The sequence below is a fragment of the Ranitomeya imitator genome, chromosome 4 (genome assembly GCF_032444005.1).
Source record: "Ranitomeya imitator isolate aRanImi1 chromosome 4, aRanImi1.pri, whole genome shotgun sequence".
Taxonomy (NCBI): Eukaryota; Metazoa; Chordata; class Amphibia; order Anura; family Dendrobatidae; genus Ranitomeya; species Ranitomeya imitator.
In genome coordinates, this window is record NC_091285.1 from 488,089,310 (window position 1) to 488,106,003 (window position 16,694).

At 42.4% G+C, this 16,694-nt stretch overlaps 1 protein-coding gene across 1 annotated transcript in view; it reads right to left on the minus strand.

Moving 5' to 3' along the window:
- Nucleotides 1-16,694, minus strand: part of UNC13C (unc-13 homolog C) — a 1,145,854-nt gene that overhangs the window by 1,021,991 nt on the left and 107,169 nt on the right. The gene's annotated exons all lie outside the window — the stretch shown is intronic.

Sequence of the window (16,694 nt, forward strand, 5' to 3'; positions counted from 1 at the left end):
ATGCCCACTTCATGGCCAGCAACTCTCGGTTGCCCACATCATAATTTCGCTCAGCAGGCGAAAATTTCCTGGAAAAGAAGGCGCACGGTTTCATCACTGAGCAATCAGAACCTCTCTGCGACAAAACAGCCCCTGCTCCAATCTCAGAAGCATCAACCTCGACCTGGAACGGAAGCGAAACATCTGGTTGACACAACACAGGGGCAGAAGAAAAACGACGCTTCAACTCTTGAAAAGCTTCCACAGCAGCAGAAGACCAATTGACCACATCAGCACCCTTCTTGGTCAAATCGGTCAATGGGTTAGCAATACTAGAAAAATTGCAGATGAAGCGACGATAAAAATTAGCAAAGCCCAGGAACTTTTGCAGACTTTTTAGAGATGTCGGCTGAGTCCAATCATGGATGGCTTGGACCTTAACAGGATCCATCTCGATAGTAGAAGAGGAAAAGATGAACCCCAAAAATGAAACCTTCTGCACACCAAAGAGACACTTTGATCCCTTCACAAACAAAGAATTAGCACGCAGGACCTGAAAAACCGTTCTGACCTGCTTCACATGAGACTCCCAATCATCCGAGAAGATCAAAATGTCATCCAAGTACACAATCAGGAATTTATCCAGGTACTCTCGGAAGATGTCATGCATAAAGGACTGAAACACTGATGGAGCATTGGCAAGTCCGAATGGCATTACTAGATACTCAAAATGACCCTCGGGCGTATTAAATGCAGTTTTCCATTCATCGCCTCGCTTTATTCGCACAAGATTATACGCACCACGAAGATCTATCTTGGTGAACCAACTAGCCCCCTTAATCCGAGCAAACAAATCAGATAACAACGGCAAGGGGTACTGAAATTTAACCGTGATCTTATTTAGAAGGCGGTAATCTATACAAGGTCTCAGCGAACCATCCTTCTTGGCTACAAAAAAGAACCCTGCTCCCAATGGCGACGATGACGGGCGAATATGCCCCTTCTCCAGGGACTCCTTCACATAACTGCACATAGCGGCGTGCTCAGGCACAGATAAATTAAACAATCGGCCTTTTGGGAACTTACTACCAGGAATCAAATTGATAGCACAATCACAATCCCTATGCGGAGGTAGGGCATCGGACTTGGGCTCATCAAATACATCCCGGTAATCAGACAAGAACTCTGGAACCTCAGAAGGGGTGGATGACGAAATTGACAGAAATGGAACATCACCATGTACCCCCTGACAACCCCAGCTGGACACCGACATGGATTTCCAATCTAATACTGGATTATGGACTTGTAGCCATGGCAACCCCAACACGACCACATCATGCAGATTATGCAACACCAGAAAGCGAATAACCTCCTGATGTGCAGGAGCCATGCACATGGTCAGCTAGGTCCAGTACTGAGGCTTATTCTTGGCCAAAGGTGTAGCATCAATTCCTCTCAATGGAATAGGACACTGCAAGGGCTCCAAGAAAAACCCACAATGCTTAGCATACTCCAAGTCCATCAAATTCAGGGCAGCGCCTGAATCCACAAATGCCATGACAGAATACGATGACAAAGAGCAGATCAAGGTAACGGACAGAAGAAATTTTGACTGTACTGTACCATTGGTGGCAGACCTAGCGAACCGCTTAGTGCGCTTAGGACAATCAGAGATAGCATGAGTGGAATCACCACAGTAGAAACACAGCCCATTCAGACGTCTTTGTTCTTGCCGTTCAACTCTGGTCAAAGTCCTATCGCACTGCATAGGCTCAGGTTTAAGCTCAGGTAATACCGCCAAATGGTGGACAGATTTACGCTCACGCAAGCGTCGACCAATCTGAATGGCCAAAGACATAGACTCATTCAAACCAGCAGGCATAGGAAATCCCACCATGACATCCTTAAGGGCTTCAGAGAGACCCTTTCTGAACATAGCTGCGAGCGCAGATTCATTCCATTGAGTGAGCACGGACCACTTTCTAAATTTTTGACAATATAACCATCTCATCCTGACCCTGACAAAGAGCCAGCAAATTTTTTTCTGCCTGATCCACAGAATTAGGCTCATCGTACAGCAATCCGAGCGCCAGGAAAAACGCATCGATATTACTTAATGCAGGATCTCCTGGCGCAAGAGAAAATGCCCAGTCCTGAGGGTCGCCACGCAAAAAAGAAATAATGATCAAAACCTGTTGAACTGGATCACTAGAGGAGCGAGGTTTCAAGGCCAGAAATAGCTTACAATTATTTTTGAAACTCAGAAACTTAGTTCTATCACCAAAAAACAAATCAGGAATAGGAATTCTTGGTTCTAACATAGATTTCTGATCAATAATGTCTTGAATCTTTTGTACTCTTGCCGAGAGCTGTTCCACACATGAAGACAGACTTCTAATGTCCATTGCTACACATGTGTCCTGAACCACCCAAATGACTAGGGAAAAAAAAAGGCAAAACACAGTGCAGAGAAAAAAAAATGGTCTCAGAACTTCTTTTTTCCCTCTATTGAGAATCATTAGTACTTTTGGCTTCCTGTACTGTTATGATTAGGCAACTCAGTACCACAGTGAACATAGAGGTCAAAGCACATACAGTGATCTGACAATAATCCAAAAACATAGAACGAGCTCTGAGACGTGGGAACTCTGTTGACCGCAATCCCTAATCCTATCCAACAACACTAGAGGCAGCCGTGGATTGCGCCTAACGCTACCTATGCAACTCGGCACAGCCTGAGAAACTAGCTAGCCTGAAGATAGAAAATAAGCCTACCTTGCCTCAGAGAAATACCCCAAAGGAAAAGGCAGCCCCCCCACATATAATGACTGTGAGTAAGATGAAAAGACAAACGTAGAGATGAAATAGATTTAGCAAAGTGAGGCCCGACTTTCTGAACAGAGCGAGGATAGGAAAGGTAACTTTGCGGTCAACACAAAACCCTAAAAACCACGCAAAGGGGGCAAAAAGACCCTCCGTACCGAACTAACGGCACGGAGGTACACCCTCTGCGTCCCAGAGCTTCCAGCAAACAAATAGATAAGCTGGACAGAAGAAAAGCAAACAAAATAGCAAAGGAAAACTTAGCTATGCAGAGCAGCAGGCCACAGGAACGATCCAGGAGGAAAACAAGTCCAATACTGGAACATTGTCAGGAAGCCAGGATCAAAGCAATAGGTGGAGTTAAGTAGAGCAGCACCTAATGACCTCACCACATCACCTGAGGGAGGAAACTCAGAAGCCGCAGTACCACTTCCCTCCACCAACGGAAGCTTACAGAGAGAATCAGCCGAAGTCCCACTTGTGACCACAGGAGGGAGCTCTGCCACAGAATTCACAACACTGGGCATCACCAAAACATGGCTGACACCCTCTAACACAGCCTCACCTGCTGCGCTGTTACAGCGGCCTCCACTTCACCCACACATCTTGCCCTGACAACAGATATGGTGGAGAAGTGGGCCTTTTCCTTTCTTCCAACTGTACCTTTAACCCAATCCCACCTCTTCCCTCCCTTATCCTCCCCTCTTTTGAAGTCCACTCTGTACTCATCTACTCTCCCTCCAACCTCCAAGTGGCCGTCATATACTGACCTCCAGGCCTGCCCAATGCCTTTATTGACCAGTTGTCCACCTGTCTTCTTCACTTTCTCTCTGCTGACATTCCCACCATTCTCATGGGTGACTTCAACTTCTGTCGCTCACTTCATCTTTTGGACTTACTCAGTGGTCCTCCTCAGCCACCCACACAGATGGACACAGGTGGTTAAAATTGCTGGTACCCCTCATTTAATAACAGAAAAATCCACAATTGTCACAGAAATTATTTGAATCTGACAAAAGTAATAATAAAAAAAATTCTATGAAAATGAACAAATGAAAGTCAGACATTGCTTTTCAGCCATGCTTCCAGAGAATTAAAAAAAATAAATAAAAAAACTCATGAAATAGGTGTGGACAGAAATGATAGTACCCTTAACTTAATATTTTGTTGCACAACCTTTTGAGGCTATCACTGCAATCAAACGATCCTTGTAACTGTCAATGAGACTTCTGCACCTCTCAACAGGTATTTTGAGCGACTCCTCAAGAGCAAACTGCTCCAGTTGTCTCGTGATTGAAGGTTGCCTTTTCCAGACAGCATGTTTCACCTCTTTCCAAAGATGCTTAATAGGATTTAGGTCAGGGGTCATAGAAGACCACTTCAGAATAGGCCATTGTTTTCCTCTTAGCCATTCTTGAGTGCTTTTAGCTGTGTGTTTTGGGTTATTATCCAGTTGCAAGACCCATAACCTGTGACTGAGACCAAGCTTTCTGACACTGGGCAGCACATTTCTCTCTATTTTAGACCTCTTGTACCAGATGCAGCAAAGCAGCCCCAGAACATAACAGAGACTCCTCAATGTTTCACTGTAGGGACAGTGTTCTTTTCTTGATAAGCTTTATTTTTCCGTCTATGAACATGGAGCTGATGTGCCTTGCCAAAAAGTTCCATTTTTGTCTCATCTGTCCATAGGACATTCTCCCAGAAGCTTTTTGGCTTGTCAACATATAGTTTTGCAAATTCCAGTCTGGCTTTTTTATGATTTTTTTCAACAATGGTGTCCTTTTTGGTCGTATCCCATGAAGTCCACTTTGGCTCATACAACAACAGATGGTGTAATCTGACACTGATGTTCCTTGAGCTTGAAGTTCACCTTTAATCTGTTAGGAAGTTTTTCTGGGCTCTTTTGCTACCATTCATATTATCCGGGAGCTTGGCTACAGTCCCATGAATCTTAAATTTGTGAATAATATGTTCAACTGTAGTCACAGGACCATCAAGGTGCTTGAAGATGGTCTTATTACTTTTATTTTTAACATGTTTGTCTATAATTTTCTTTCTAATCTCCTGAGACAATGCTTTCCTTTGCTTCCTCTGGTCCATATTGTGTGTCATACACACCATGTCACCAAACAGTACAGTCAGTATCTGTAGCCCTATATACAGGCTCACTCACTGATCCCAAGATTGTAGACACCTGTGATGCTAGTTAGTGTCCCTTTTGCTGCATTATTTTCACGGGTACCATTATTTCTGTCCAGGCCTATTTCATGAGTTTTATTTATTTTTTAATTCTGTGGAAGCATGGTTGAAAAGCAACGTCTTACTTTCATTTGTTCATTTTCATAGATCTTTTATTTATTACTTTTGTCAGATTCATGTTATTTATGTGACCATTGTGGGTTTTTCTGTTATTAAATGAGGGGTTTATCACCAAACAGATAACGCTAAGCAGACCAAATATACTCATATACCTTTATTAAATACAAGAAATATCAAGAATAAAAGCCATATAAAAAATGGGGAAACAACAAAGTGCAGAGACAACAGCAGGCATGGCTGAATAAGAGGCAGAAATATTACCTCCAAAGTATCATACATATATAACAACACAATATGTTAAAAAATCCAGCGTGTATATCACAATTCCACCGGAGCAGCAGCTACTAGTGATCAAGCACCAATTTAAATATAAATATATATGTACAAATATCAATTGATATGTAACCATAAATGTGCAAAATCACAGAAAATAAAGAATATATATAAATAGGGACGAAGCTTTCCTTAGCGAAACGCGCGTCGGGTGTGGCGGGTCCCTGGCTGGAGGCTCTTATTAGGTAATTATGCCTCTTACCTCATACATGGTGGTTATGTGAATACATCCCCTGGTGCCGTGGCTAGCGGTGATCACGCACCTTATGGTTACTTATTTATATATATTCTTTATTTTCTGTGATTTTGCACATTTATGGAATTGTGATAAACACACTGGATTTTTTAACATATCGTGTTGTTATATATGTATGATACTTTGGAGGTAATATTTCTGCCTCTTATTCAGCCATGCCTGCTGTTGTCTCTGCACTTTGTTGTTTCCCCATTTTTTATATGGCTTTTATTCTTGATATTTCTTGTATTTAATAAAGGTATATGAGTATATTTGGTCTGCTTAGCGTTATCTGTTTGGTGATATTGGTAATTACCGCTTTGCTTTGGTATTTATTTTGTGTGAGGTATATAGATGTTTATTAAATGAGGGGTACCAACAATTTTTACCACGTGTGTACATTAGACCTGGTCTTCACCCATCTCTGCTCCCTATCTAACTTCACAACCTCTCCTCTCCCTCGAACTGACCACCATCTACTCATGTTCTCATCATTGTCCTCCTTACCTGTCACCAATGTCCACCAACTTGCGCACCCCCACAGAAACCTCGCACATCTAGACATTCGCACACTCTCTGATTCTATTCTACCACTGTCCTCCATATCTTCACTCCACAACACAGACATTGCCACCAGTTTCTACAATGCCACTCTTTTATCAGCTATCGACTCGGTTGCCCCTCTCTTGCATAGCAGAATGCGACGAATCAATAGACAACCCTGGCAAAATAACATAACTAAAAAGCTTTGACAAGTATCCAGAATTGCAGAGCGGTGTTGGAAGAAAACGCATTCGCAAGATGACCACCACATTCAAACAAGCAACACTCGCATTCAAATCAGCTCTCACCTCTGCTAAACAGGCCTACTTCACATCCCTCGTAACTTCCTTACCCCACAACCCCAAACAGTTGATCAACACTTAACTCCCTCCTCCACCCACCACTGCCCCCTCCAACTTCACTAATCTCTGCCAAGGACATTGCCACGCATTTCAAGAACAAGATAGACCACACAAGGCAAGTTTTTATTGTCCAACCACCACAACCCCTTTGTATACCAGACCTATGCCCTAACCCCATAACTTCTCTCTCCAAAATCACTAAAGGAGAGCTTGCTCATCTCCTCTCCAAATCACATCTCACCACTTGTGCACTTGACCACATCCCACCTCCTCCCCAACCTCACCACCACACTTATCCCATCCCTAACCCATCTTTTCAACCTATCAATAACTTCTGGTACCTTTCACTCTGCTTTCAAACATGCAACAATCACACCTATCCTCAAAAAGCCATCCCTTGACCCAAGAGCTATATCCAGCTATCATCACCCCATATATCTGCTCCCACTTGCTTTCAAACTCCTTGAGCAGCTCGTTCACACTGAACGTTCCTCTCACTTTGCATTTAACTCGCTCTTCGACAACCTACAATTTGGCTTCTGTCCCCATCATTCCACTGAGACTGCCCTGAACAAACTTACTAACGACTTACTTACAGCCAAGGCTAACAGACAATTCTCTATACTCCTCCTTCAAGACCTGTCCTCTGCCTTCGACACTGTTGACCAATGCCTCCTACTACAGATCCTCTGTTCGTTTGGTGCCAAAGACTTTCAATTATCCTGGATCTCCTCATACCTTACCAACAGCACATTTAGCATTTTCTATTCCCACACTACCTCCTCATCTCACCCTCTCCCTCTTTGTGTCCCTCAAGGCTCTATCCTAAGACCCCTTCTCTTCTCAATCTATACCCTTGGCCTGGGACAACTCAAAGTCCTATGGCTTCCAGTACCATCTATATGCTGATGACACTCAGATCTACAGTTATATGAAAAAGTTTGGGCACCCCTATTAATCCTAGCTTAATGTTTTATAAAAATTGTTTTTTTTTTGCAATAGCTATTTCAGTTTCATATATCTAATAACTGTTGGACACAGTAATGTTTCTGCCTTGAAGTGAGGTTTATTGTACTAACAGAAAATGTGCAATCTGCATTCAAACTAAATTTGACAGGTGCATAAGTATGGGCACCCCACCAGAAAAGTGACATTAATATTTAGTAGATCCTCCTTTTGCAAAAATAACAGCCTCTAGTTGCTTCCTGTAGCTTTTAATGAGTTCCTGGATCTTGGATGAAGGTATTTTTGACCATTCCTCTTTACAAAACAATTCCAGTTCAGTTAAGTTTGATGGTCGCCGAGCATGGGCAGCCCTCTTCAAATGATCCCACAGATTTTCAATGATATTCAGGTCTGGGGACTGGGATGGCCATTCCAGAACAGTGTAATTGTCCCTCTGCATGAATGCCTGAGTAGATTTGGAGCGGTGTTTTGGATCATTGTCTTGCTGAAAGATCCATCCCCTGCAAATCTTCAACTTTGGTACTGATTCATGACCATTATTTTCAAGAATCTGCTGATACTGAGAGGAATCCATGCATCCCTCAACTTTAACAAGATTCCCGGTGCCGGTATTGGCTACACAGCCCCAAAGCATTGTGGAACCTCCACCAAATTTTACTGTGGGTAGCAAATGTTTTTCTTGGAATGCTGTGTTTTTTGGCCGCCATGCATAATGCCTGTATGACCAAACAACTCAATCTTGGTTTCATCAGTCCACAGGACCTTCTTCCAAAAAGAAATTGGCTTCTCCAAATGTGCTTTTGCATACCTCATCCGACTCGGTTTGTGGCATGCTTGCAGAAACAGCTTCTTTCGCATTACTCTCCCATACAGCTTTTCCTTGTACAAAGTGTGTTGTATAGTTGACCGATGCACAGTGACACCATCTGCAGCAAGTTGATGCTGCAGCTCTCTGGAGGTGGTCTGAGGATTGTCCTTGACTGATCTCACCATTCTTCTTCTCTGCCTTTCTGATGTCTTTCTTGGCCTGCCATTTCTGGCCTTAACAAGAACTGTACCATTTTTCTTCCATTTCCTTACTATATTCCTCACAGTGGAAATTGACAGGTTAAATCTCTGAGACAGCTTTTTGTATCCTTCCCCTGAACAACTATCTATATATATAATTGCCTAAGGGTTTTTCCGTCTGTCTGTCTGTCCTGGAAATCCCGCGTCTCTGATTGGTCGAGGCCGCCAGGCCTCGACCAATCAGCGACGGGCACAGCGATGATGATGTCATAAAGGACGTAGAAATCCCACGTTTCTGATCCAGCGACAGGCACAGTATCGACGTAGATGTCATAATGGTTGCCATGGCGACGATGATGTCATAAAGGTTGCCTCGACCAATCAGCGACGGGCACAGCATGGCGACGATGATGTCATAAAGGTTGCCTCGACCAATCAGCGACGGGCACAGTCTGCCGCGAATTCGCCTCGACCAATCAGCGACGGGCACAGTATCGACGTAGATGTCATAATGGTTGCCATGGGGACGATGATGTCATAAAGGTTGCCTCGACCAATCAGCGACGGGCACAGTCTGCCGTGAATACTGGAATCATCATTATCCATATACTACGGGGACATGCATATTCTAGAATACCCGATGCATTTGAATCGGGCCATAATCTAGTATTGAATAATCTTTGTTTTCAGATCATTAGACAGTTGTTTTGAGGAGCCCATGATGCCATTCTTCAGAGGAGATTCAAACAGGAGAACAACTTGCAAGTGGCCACTTTAAGTAGCTTTTCTCATGATTGCATACACCTGGATATGAAGTTCAAAGCTCAATGAGGTTAGAAAACCAAAAAAGTGCTTTAGTTAGTCAGGAAAAAGTAGGTAGGAGTATTTAAAACAAGAAAATGATAAGGGTGCCCATACTTATGCACCTATCAAATGTTGTTTCAATGCAGATTGCACATTTTCTGTTAGTACAATAAACCTCATTTCAAGGCAGAAACATTACTGTGTCCAACAGTTATTAGATATATGAAACTACAATAACTGTTGCAAAAAAAAAAAAAAAAAATATAAAACATTAAGCTTAAGATTAATAGGGGTGCCCAAACTTTTTCATATAACTGTACCTCTCTGGCTCAGATGTCATCTCTCTGCTGTCTAGAATCCCAGAGTGTCTATCAGCCATATTGTCCTTCTCCTCTCGCTTCCTCAAGGTCAATGTGGACAATTATGAACTAATTATCTTTCCATCATCTCGCATATCTTCCCTACCTTATCTATCTATCACAATAAATTACATTACACTTTCCCCTGTCCCAGAAATCTGCTGCCTTGGAGTAACCCTTGACTCTGCCCTGTCCTTCAAACTGCACATCCAAGCTCTCACCACCTCCTGTCACCTCCAGCTCAAAAATATTTCCAGAATCCATCCTTTTTTCAACTCTCACTCTACCAAAATGCTTGTGCATGCCCTAATCATCTCTGGCCTCAACTACTGCAACATCCTCCTCTGTGGTCTACCTTCTAACACTCTCACACCTCTCCAGTCCAGCTTTAAAGGGAACCTGTCACCCCCCTCAGGCATTTGTAACTAAAAGAGCCACCTTGTGCAGCAGTAATGCTGCATTCTGACATGGTGGCTCTTTTAGTTATGCTCCCTGCACACGCTGAAATAAACGCTTATAAAATGTACCCCCTCATACCGTGAAATCGTCCCAGGGCGGGTCTTTCCCCCCAAATCGGACGGAGCAAAGCCGTCACTCTGGGCCTGTGCACACCCGGCGCCACCTCCTGCTCTTGCTTCATTAACGTCCCCGGCGCCTGCGCTGTAAGTATTTTTTTCCGGGCATGCGCAGTTGTGCTGCCCTTCGAACTTACAGCCCAGGCGCTGGGTACGCTACTGAAGCAAGAGGAAGTGGCACCCGGCACGCACAGGCCCGGAACGATGGCTGTGCTGTGTTTGATTAGGGGGGAAAGACCCGCCCCCGGGATGATTTTACGGTATGAGGGGGCACATTTTATAAGTGTTTATTTCAGCGTGTGCAGGGATCATAACTAAAAGAGCCACCTTGTCAGAATGCAGCATTACTGCCACACAAGGTGGCTCTTTTAGCTACAAATGCCTGAGGGGAGTGACAGGTTCCCTTTAACTCTGCTGCCCAACCAATTAATTTCTCTCCTCGCTACACTCCTGCTTCCCCCCTTTGCAAATCCCTTCACTTGCTCCCAATTTCGCTGCAAATCCAGTTTAAACTACTAATGCTGACCTACAAAGCCATCCATATATTTCTGAACTAATCTTCCAATATCTTCCCTCATGTAATTTCTGGTCCTCCCAAGACTTCCTTCTCTCCTACACACTTTTTAGCTCCTCACCCAACCGCCTCATAGATTTCTCCCAACTATCCCAATCCTCTGGAATTCTGTGCCCCAACATGTCAAATTATCCACCACATTTGGATTCTTCAGAAGGAACCTGAAAACCCATCTCTTCAAAAAAGCCTACAACTTGTAATGACAATGCTGCCACCTCAACACCATCGGAGCTATTGCAACCCCCAACCTACTGTCTCCTTCCCCATCATCCTGTAGAATGTAAGCCCACAAGGGCAGGGTCCTCTTTCCTCTGTATCAGTCTGTAATTGTTAGTTTGTTTACTGTAAGTGATATTTGTATTTTGATGTAACCCCGTCTCAAGTACAGCACCATGGAATCAATGGTGCTACAAAAATAAATAATAATAATATTGTGCACAGCCTCATAGAATAACATTGGTACGAGTGCTAGCTTCCAAAACCATGGACAGCACTCGTCTTATTCAAACTTTCGTGTACAAGACCCTTAAGGGTAGGTTCACATGAGCTTACAAAACAATTGTTCTGAATTTCTTCCAGAAAAGTGGGATGATTATTTTTCTCACTTTTCATCTGTATACAATCCAATTTTTTTAACAGCATCAGCTAATAAAGGGAACCTGTCAGCTGGATTGTGCACAGTAACCTACAGACAGTGTCAGGTCAGCGCCGTTATACTGATTAAAATGATACCTTGGTTGATGAAATTCGCCTTGTGGTTGCAGTTTAATCTTTATTTGTAGTTTTGAGTTAATGAGATTCTCGTGCTCCGGAGCGGCCTGTGGGGGTCTTCATGTGGTGCACTACTAATATATTCATCTGCATGGCTTAAGACAGGTCACTGATCCCTCCGTGACCTGCCCCCTTTTTTACAAAATGAATATTATATATATATTGAAAAACAATCCCCTTCTGCAAGCAGGCATCGGCGGTGGCACCTGCGCTGCAGCCTGATCATAAGTTTAATGTGCAGTTAATTATTTTTTATGGAATAAATTAATTTATTAAAAAATCAGTCTGAAAATGGCGCTGGCCGTGTCTGCGCAGTAGCAGCTATTGACTATCCAATAGCTGTTACTGCACAGGTGCTGACAGCGCCATCTTGTTAAAGGAAAAAAAAATCCCCCTCTAAGATGACACCGCCGGCCACTGTGCAGTAGCAGCTATGGGATAGTCGAAAGCTGCTAATGCGCATACGCGGCCAGAGCCATTTTCAGACTGATTTTTTATGAATTAATGTATACAATTAAAAAAAATATTAACTGCACATTATATATGCAATCTGGGGCCTTCCTGCTGCAGGTGATTTTTTATTTTATTTTCTATATACCGGTATATAGATCCGCAGGGCCAAATCTGCAACGTGTGCACATACCCTTAGTGTCATGGACTTTGCTACATCTGTATATGCATATGATTGTGCATGTGTGCAAATATATACCAATAGGGTTATATGTGTCTGCTATTTACATTTCAGTACAAGTATATGCCTGCTTTCCCAAAACATCTCTTAAGGCCATTTGGCCTCCACTGGGCTGGTAAACACCAGTATAAATATTTTCTGCAGTTCAGAGTAGCACAGTCTGTTGTAATATCCAGCAATCAAACTGCAGTCGGTAAAAAAAAGTATGCCGTGCAATATACATTTTTAGAATTTGAAAACCGTAAGAAAATCCTCCTAAAAATTTTTTTGATGAACTAACTTTGTGTGAAAGTAACCCTAAGAAAATAATTCTTTTAATTTTGTGCAATCCCTGCCTGTACTGTTTTGTGCAAACCTGGCCTCGGGGAGGTTGAAGCTACATTTTTCTGTTACCCTAATTCTCTTGTCTGGTTGCCTTCAGCCACAACTAGGGAGAGTTTAAATTTACATTTAGCAAAGCAAAACCCCTGTCCTCCCGAAGGGTTCCTGCAGACAGGAAAAAATGTATTTAATTCTATAATTGTGGAAAGGGCAGGGAATTTGGATTTTTATAACATAAAAATTAATCTCTTATGAAAATTATGATCCTTGCACAGACATATTTGTATTTATACGATTTAGGGTACATTAAAGGGTTAGTCTCAAAATTGTCAGTTATCCCCTATCATAGGGTTGGAGGATAATTTTCTAGTCACTGGACCTCCAAACATTGGAAACCCCAACAATCCTGAGACTGGGGCTTTTCAGTCAGAATGGAGCAAAGGTGGGCATGCTTGCCCTCCGCTCCATTCATTGTCTACGGGCCTGTTCAAGAAAGTCAAGCACTACTGCTCTTTTCATAAGGGGCTCTGCAGAGCTCCATTGTCTGGATCACTAGAAGTCACTGGAAGTCCCAGCAGTTTGACTCAGTGATGAACCAATTACCCCCTATCCAATGAAATGGGGATAACCAATGAATTGCTATTTTAGGAATATTTCTTTAAATACAATAAATGGAATTTTGTGACATATTATCTTAATATATACTTACCTTGTAATGTCTTCACATCCTGTTCCGTCCAGATGTGTCTGGATCCCAGAATTCCAAGTGGCGGAAGTTCACCAACCGCCATTTTGGGACACCCCAGCGATGGGTGTCTCAATATGGAAACTGCTGGTGGTACCAGCCTCTTGCGCGGTACCACCAGCGTAACACCGTCACACCACACACACGCACTGTATACGCCGTACGCACCACACGCACACAAACACATACTGTATATGCAGTACACAGCACACAGACTGTATACGCCGTACACAACACACACAATGTATAAGCTGTACACAGCTTCAGGCTGTCGTCACACTAGCAGTATTTGGTCAGTGTTTTACATCAGTATTTGTAAGCCAAAACCAGGAGTGGGTGATAAAAACAGAAGTGGTGCATATGTTTCTATTATACTGTTCCTCTATTTGTTCCACTCCTGGTTTTGGCTTACAAATACTGATGTAAAAAACTGACCAAATACTGCTAGTGTGATGGCAGCCTCAGAGGTAGCCGGTCACATTAAAGGGGTTTTCCCATCAATGAATGTTCATTTTAAAAATTGTCTGACCGTGTGTGGAGCATACCACATGTCCTGGGAAGGGGAGGAAGCAAAAGACAATACTAACATTATAGCAGGGGATCACAGAGGCACCTTTTGTCAGGTAAAATATTTCACGGACTGTTTTTAAACAATATTTTACCTCATAAAATATATCCTCTGCGATCTCTTTCTGTAATGTCAGTATTACACAGGTCAAAGAAGAGATGGCATGAGAGAAGACAGCAGATGGGGGTGAGAGAGAGCACAGGGGTGAGAAAGCTCAAACGGGACAGCACATGAGGGGAGGATACAGCACAAGGAAGGAGAGAGACAGCAGACAAGGGGGATAGCACATGGGGTAGACAGGTCAAAGAAGAGAGCGCAGACGGGAGATGTCAGCACATGGGGAAAGAGAGTGAATAGGTGGGTGAGCAACGTTGCAAAGCCTGCCCCAATCGTGACATTACTGCCCTCCCAATGTGATAGCATCGGGCCTCCATCTAGTGTATAAATAAAACAGATGATTAATTCACTAAAATTCCGCACAAGGAGCTTTATAAGTGTAACATTAGAACCTATCTCTACATATCATACATTCGCTAACATCATGTGACTACAACTCTTTTTCTCCAGTATACATACAGTATGCTCTAGGAATAGTGCATCTGCATTTTTACACCCTGGGTGCAATGCTGACTCAACGGAGGAATTCCAGATCCTCAACAAATCTAAGAAGTGGATTAGACTGTACGTGTTTGGTTGAATGCAGATTTCTACATCAATGTCAATGTGGGAAAGTAGGTCACATACTGTGCTTTCCTCCTTGAAAGACTGCTTTTGCAAAATGCTTAGAAATATAGTTTCGGTACATGTATATTGTTTTCGGAAAGGACTTAAGCCTTCCTGAGTAGGATGTTAATGCCTGTCATCGCCCAACTTGCTGTAGGGCTGCTGCACTTAAAACTGTAATTAACTTAGATTTTCTAAATAAATAAAGTCAGCACAATTTCTGCTCATACAATATATCCTCAGGAGAGCACTCGTGACCTAGATCTTTATCTGTTTATGACATGATTCAATTAATTTGGAAATATTACACAATGGACTCGGGTAATTGTCAAATTCTCCAGACATTAAAATATTGATCCCCTGGTGAATGACAAAAAGTGATAATAAAACATGATTTCCTGTTCAGATTTTGCTACCAAAAATGTACTTTCCTACATGTGCTCCAGGTGGATAACTGTTAGGTTACTGAAACATTTTTGATGGGAAACAGCTTCTAAAGAGGGTAATGTTCATCTCTTTATCATCCGCCATGATAAAAATAGCTGAAACACATAAAAAAAAAAAACATTGGATATGAAAGGAAGTCTTTTTTTGTTCCTGATAAGTACTATGGGGCAAAACAAATGGAACTGAGGGAATAGAAGCAATTTATCAAGAGATACGGAGCTGAATGGCTCTAAATTACTTCCAAGCAGTAGTGCTGAAGTGTGTGTGTCAGCTCTGATCTCAAAGGTGAGTTTTTTGTACTGTACTTTGGGAAAGCATTCAGCTATAAATCTACCTTATTTATTATTTCTCTACTGAAGCTGTGCTTTACACTTTTTTTATAAATGGCACTTAACTTCTTTTTGAAATATACCTTTACTAACCTATGAGTCTTTGCTTAGGAAGATCCATGAAGCTCAACTTCACATTCAGCTACAAGCACGTTCCTGTAGCGATCTTTAGATTTACTAGAAATACATTCAACATTTTTAGATTTGGAAAATACAAATTTAAAAAAAGTCAAGATTCTACGTCACTCTTTTACGAGATGCGAATTGCAACCTACCGATGGTTCTGCTAGCACGTGGCAATATTTTGCTAAATTTGTTTTGTGATAAGTTTCAGTTCCCAACCAAATTCCAGAAAAGGTAATGGTAGACACATCTGTAGTCTCTATTTATTTCTACAGTTTAAAACTATCCAAGTATCTTGGTTATCTCCCTTTCATATATAAAGCAAAGAAGACTCTTCATCAGTGTGCTGGAGAGAAAAATACATGAAAATGGCCGCTCCAACTAGTCCCATTTCACTTTTATTGGAGAGCACAGAGTATGAAGGATGTAAGCTTCCTGATATGGCTTTTTTATGAAGGCGCTGTGGTCCACATATACAGTTCTTGTTACCTTTTGCCAAAAACTGCTGGCACATTTTGCAGCATTTCATGGAGAATCCCTACTACAGTAAGGCTAAGTTCACATTAGCGTTTGAGTCCACAGCGTGGTGCTGCGGACTTCTTCCCTTAAGCTCCGCCTACTTCCGCATGTGTCCTGCGTACCTATCATTAACATTGGGTACGCATGGACATGCGTTGTATGCAGATGCGTGCGTCGTTTTGACGTGCCTGCAGAACGCAAGAAAATTCAACATGTTGCGTTCAGCGTGCACATCAAAATGACGCACGAGGATGCATCCACATACAACGCATGTCCCTGCGTACCCAATGGACACACCTTCTCATTTAAAGATTTTTCTGTATTTTCATGACTATGAAAATTGAACATTCACACTGAAGGCATCAAAACTATAAATTAACACATGTGGAATTATATACTTAACAAAAAAGTGTGAAACAACTTATATTCTAGGTTCTTCAAAGTAGCCACTTTTTGCTTTGATGACTGCTTTGCACACTCTTGGCATTCTCTTGATGAGCTTCAAGAAGTAGTCACCGGGAATGGTCTTCCAACAATCTTGTCCATTCCTTGTGTTCTTTAGCCCAAACAAGTC